This window comes from Chironomus tepperi, unplaced genomic scaffold, assembly GCF_022539635.2.
Source record: "Chironomus tepperi strain 1889 unplaced genomic scaffold, CSIRO-AGI_Ctep_v1 contig_48, whole genome shotgun sequence".
NCBI classification, from domain to species: Eukaryota; Metazoa; Arthropoda; class Insecta; order Diptera; family Chironomidae; genus Chironomus; species Chironomus tepperi.
Genome location: NW_027226170.1, coordinates 413,216 through 419,217, shown reverse-complemented (window position 1 = coordinate 419,217; position 6,002 = coordinate 413,216).

Here is a 6,002-nt window from a genome sequence, read left to right as displayed (position 1 = left end):
GTTCACTTGTGCTGCTCTATCTTTTCCTTTTTTTATTCTTTTATTTTCTTGATAATCCCAATGAAATTGTCGAAAATGAAAAGTTGTTTCCTCGTGGGATTTATATCCTTCAACATCAATTGCTGCACAATTTTGTATTGTATACAAAAAATAAGGAACACTAATTAATTTGCTGCTCTTTTTTTCATGGCAGAAACTTTATCTTTTTAGGTGATTATACCTTAATTATTATCACTTTTAAGCACTAATTTATGATTTTTTTGCACCGTAATTTTTGCATAAATTTTAAAATTTTTAAAACCGTTAAAATTGCTTTCATATTTCACAACACATTTTCATGCTAATTACTATTCCTCAGACTATTCCATTCACTTGCCTTTCACAGTAACAAATTATGATTTGTGCAATTTCCTAAATACATTAATTAAGAATCACATGAGAGGAAAATTGCTTAAACACTTTCCACTCATTCAATGGACGACATTTATCAAGTTGTTTCACTGCAACACTTTAACCGCTTTGCAGCATGTTCTTTTTTAATACCTCCCGACTATGGCATTTATATTCCTGACTATTACAACGTCCTTGTATGTTTGAGCAATATGCACAGAGAAAATGAAAAGCAAACGAGAAACGAGAGAGAGTGGAAAAAAAATTAAGACGTGAAAATTTATGGTGTTAAATTTCCGGGACTTCCTCTCACCACTTTGTTTCTTGCTTTATTTTCATTGTATTCTCTCATACATAATAAATTTTTATGGCACTAGTATTTTTTTGCACATTTTTATGTTTATTTCGGAAAAATAATCTTTATTAATCCTTAATTGCTGACATTATTGCCTATATGGGGTTGTCTTTCGACGTTATGTGTTGCTTACCCATTCACATACCGACACAGATATGTTTGACAATATGCTATATGCTTCTATTATGTTAATTCTTTCACTATTCCTCATGTGATGGACATGAAAACAAAATTCAATTTATTTACTATAATCATGGCTAAATGTCTTACAATCATTGTCCATTTCATATCATAAAATACACATACATGATGTGGAAGAGAGGAAGGACGACAAATGAATTGTTAATGTTATAAAACACTCAAAGTTTGTGTCCAATCCTTTCCAAAAGTGTTTATTTTTCACTCAAAACTTTATACTTTTTTTGTGTGTATCCAAATCGATAAATTTAAAGTACGAAAGGAAGTCTTTCTCGGTATTGTTGCGTGCAAATTATCTAACCGCACATATAACACTCTTGAGAGCATCATGGATAGTGGTTTGCGGATGGACAAAAAAAAAGAATTTGATACTTTATTTTTGAGTATCCCATCCAATATAGCCTCCCGCAAAAAATATTGTCCGGAAATAAAACCAAAACAAATGAAAAATTGTTATTCACAATGGACCCGGGGTTCTTATGTGAAGTTATGCTATAGCATAACAACCAAAAAAACGGACCAAAATAATGACTTTTGCCTTTACTGAAATTCTACCGACTACTGAAGAGTGAAAAGCAATTTCTCAAAACATGCAATTTAGGGGATGTTGAAGCACATGAAAATGTATGGCAATGAGAGAGAGAATGTCTCATATTTTGAGAGAACCGATTCATATCTCGTTGCTGAGAGAGTCAATTCCTGGTTGTTGTATGAGAAATAAGGAATTCTAAAGCCAATTTTCATTCAACAAATTTTTGCGGGAACCAACAATAAGGCGTAAAAATTTGTGAGTTCCTATATATTTCTGGTTAAATAGCGACACGTGTGGATTGATGGAGGAATTCGCTTCCTTCGTATTCAAGTAATTGAATTAAACATACAAATTTTCGGAATATTGATTCAGCATCAAAGTCGTTTATAACTTTTTATCCTGAAAATTTTTTCAATAGGCTGTCTGATAGCAAGGCACAAAAGTAAGTTTTATGACGTAGAATGTTAAAAAAAACAGTAAATGAGAAAAGTAAAGAAGCTCATAAATTACGATGCTTGTTGTGTTTGTAGTAAAAGGAAATTCTTAATGGCGCGCTTACCTACCTGCTTTTATAGCACAGCGAATGCAAAGAAAACGTAAAAGTTGTGAATGAATAAGGAATTGAAAATGCGTGGTTATTATAAATTTTCATCTTTTTTTATTTAAGAGGGATTTGGAGTCAATTCCATAATAATAATAGAATCGTAGAGGATTTCATACTCAGTCTAGCACAGGCAAAGCTTATTTTATTTCCATCCCCCCAAAAAAAATATATATATAACAAAGTTTTATGATAGAGCTTTTAGTGGATATAGCAATTTAAATTAATCTAATTCCTTCCTTTTTTGCATTTGCCCGCACTTTCGTTGCCTATCTATATATCTGTGGCATAAACTTTCATTAACATTGAAATATTTTTTTCTCGCATTTTTTTCGCTCATCGATTTTTTTATTATATTCACTTTAATCAGCCTCATAAATCCATCACTTCACATTTCTAATGTCCCGTTGGGAATATGAGGAAATAAAAACAGGTCTGGTAGAAAAACTTCAAATAAAACTTAATTTTGATGTATTTACAGTAACGCATTTTTCCCACAGTTGATTTAGAAGTGGGGAGTTAGGTATGGCTGAGAGTAAGCTTTATCATACTTTTATTGTTTTGGAGTAGACAACCTTTACAGAGAGTTCGAAAACTTCAATGGTAGTGCAGACCAATTTTAATCCATGAACCCCCAAAGATGTCGCCTGAAGCTGGTTCTATCGCTTATTTCCACTTGCCCATTTTCAATGTTTCCTCATTCCAAGAATTCTTTGGTCACACACCAGCTCTCTCGCCATCTAGAAAATTAGATTTGGTTTTGCTGTTAATCAAAAGTTATTTGGTATCTGCAAAAAGTTGGTCGGAAGGCAATATTAAACTGGGTTTTGCTGATTTTATCCACCTGCATGTCCACTTTGAACCTATTCACATTTAAAACTCTCAAACATGTTCCAATGTTTATTTAAACGCATTGTATCTTAGCTCAGATGGAATGTCAGATGGGATATAAATTATCAGAATAAAAAGCAGCTACGCAGAGTGAACAGAAATGGTTAAAATTAGAGTTCAATCAAGAATCGCAGGCCTTTATATCCTGTATTTTAGATTCGCAGGCCTCCAATTTTGAGCTCTTCCATGTGAGTCGTCCGAGGATCCAGGTCTTCATTTTTGTCGACAGGCCTGCAATTTTGGAAAATTCTAGTTACAAATATACATTAACTTGCCTTTAACTAATTCGAACATATTCTTGTCTACTCGTGAATGTGCAGTGCAATTGATATTTAATACAAATTTAGTTCTATTCCGAGAATTTCGAAAAAATTATTTCAGTTAATAGAAATTGACATCCAAAGTTAGTACCAATCAGCACATGCAGAAAATTTACAAATTAATAATAAAAATTTAGCAGTCTCTATGATTGTCATAGTGTTGCATTTCTGATTATACAGGAATGTTGAGTGTTCTCCTGAGATGTAGTCAGTGAAGAGTAATGGTGACTATTTGCATGAATTGATTTAACATTCTTTATCTAAAATAGAGTTATAAATTAAAAGTCTTCGTTTAGTCTCTCAGCCACAAAATAATTCATAAATTCAGCGACATAAGCTTCAATACCACAGATTCCAATATTAGACACTACAAAATCCTATTAAAATAAATCTTAAAAAGACATAAAAATATTAAAAGCATATCAAGTCTCTCAGGCTCAATTTGTAATCGAAAGTGATATAAATCTAATAGACAAAATGACTTCCAATGAGAATTTATTTGAGACATAAAAAGCAGTTAGAAAGAACTTTGCTATTTATTCATGTATAAATTTTTATCCTCTAAAAATGTGAATTGTAATTTATTGTGACGTGCCAGCAGAAATAAAAATGGAATAATTTCCAGCCTGCTTTTTTTTATGATGGACACATTTTTTCCTCTAGTTTTTATTTTTTCCTTTTCGTCGTTTAATACAAAATATGTTGTCCTATGACTGTGTATCAGACCTGTGAGAGTCGACTATAAAAATGTCGTAAAAAAGTTTTATGAACTTTGTCGGTTTGAAACAAGGAGGATCGTAAAAATAACTAGTAGACCGATTCAGGGCATCAAATAATCCATAATTACTTAAACTCACTCACAGTCCATTTTCATCATGAAAAAGTCTTTCCTTTGTTCCTGCTCTGAGCTAATAAAAAAAATTTTCACTCTTTCTATTCAAACCTCATTAAAAATGTGTTATGTGATGATGAGAAAGTATTACAGGTGTCGTAAAAATTCACTAAAACACGTTGTTGGATCGTTAGTTCAATTAAAAGTTTGGCCAGGTCATGGCATGGCTCTAAGAGAGCTTTATAAAATCATATTTTTATGCATAATTGAAAACTATGACATTGAATATGCTGAAAATACATATACAAAAATCCATTATCGACAAGAAATCCAGCTCGAGTTGGTAATTGAATATGTCGCCAATCTTCCTGCATCTCCTTCCATTTTTATAGTCCTGAAAATTGCATATTGTCGGGATTGTTCGGAAATTATGTAACGCTGAAATTAGGTTTTTTAGGCCCACTGTAATGCTTTATAACACAATATCCGAACATACAAGAAGCATGCTTAAGAGTATGGTCAAAAAGTTTAGCATGCTCAATTCATGAGGACTGTGATGTCTCATGGGACAAGATGTCTGTTCTGATGTTATAATCTGTTCATATGTTATCGAGGAGAGAATTCTGCATACATTTTACTACTAGTAATTTTTAGTGTGAATGAAGAGACAATCGTCCATTTCTTTGTAGATATAGGAAGAGGTCGAAGTTAGTGATAACATTTCAATTTAGTGAACACCTTTTATCCTTTTTCAATCGAGTTGTCCGATCGAAATTTTAGTGATTAAAGTGCATCGACTAGTTCTCTGGATATAGGTCGTTATGTATGCAGTGGGCTAAATACTCTGATAAGGACTTTTTGGTTGTTGACGATATACGACATATCATTGAACACCTTACCAATTTTGATATAAGCAAATCATATATTGCATTTCAAGCTCATAGGAATGCTTATTGTATTTTGGAGATGATGCCTTAAAAAAAGGTTAAAAGATGGTTAAACAGGTTTTTGCTAGTGTTAGAGATCATGAACGTAATTTTAAACTCTGTAACAAAATTGTCAACCGTAACGTAATTTCCGAACATACCCAAAGAAAATAAAAACTCGAATTTATTTTTCAATCATTTTTCACAGTTTTATTTTCTGCAATTTTTCATAAATAAATTTTTCATTTTCAACAAAAAGTAAAAAAAAAAATATAAAAAAATAAAGGAACAAACAATAATGAAAATGGAAATCATTAAGGAAACATTAGTCTGGGGGAAGAAACACGAATGACATAAATTATGACATCATAAATAAACATACGAAACATAAACATTTTTTTATTCTAATTCTGTTTTTTAAACGTCATACAACCTTGAACAAGTTGCGCTTACTTCCGTTCGCATAAAATATTTTATAGGTAGGTATTCTTATGTGCAAATTATTTTCTTATTTCTCTCAAAAATCCAGGAAGAAATAAAACTTTTAAGGTATATTCACAAAAAGGAATTTCTTTGAGCAAAAACAAGTTTCTATAACGGAAGTTGAAAAACTTTCGATGCGAAAATTTTCTCAGTTGTTTCGTTTGTCGAATCTTTTTTTAATACATCCATATTTTAAACTTTTTCCATTTTCAAAAGTGCATTAAAGTTTACATTAAGATTTTTTAATAAATAAATTGTACGTTAAGTCAGTGATGCATAATGTTGCAATATAATTTTAATAAAAAAATCGCTTTCAGGAGACAGCTGGGAACAATTTGATATCATAACTACATTTAGGTCTTTCATAATGATTTGGAAAATTAATGCCATGTCAGTAATGGGGTCATTCAATGTAATTGATTAAGTAGTATTAAAAAACGTCTAATCCGAAGTCAGTAATATCGACTGTGCCAC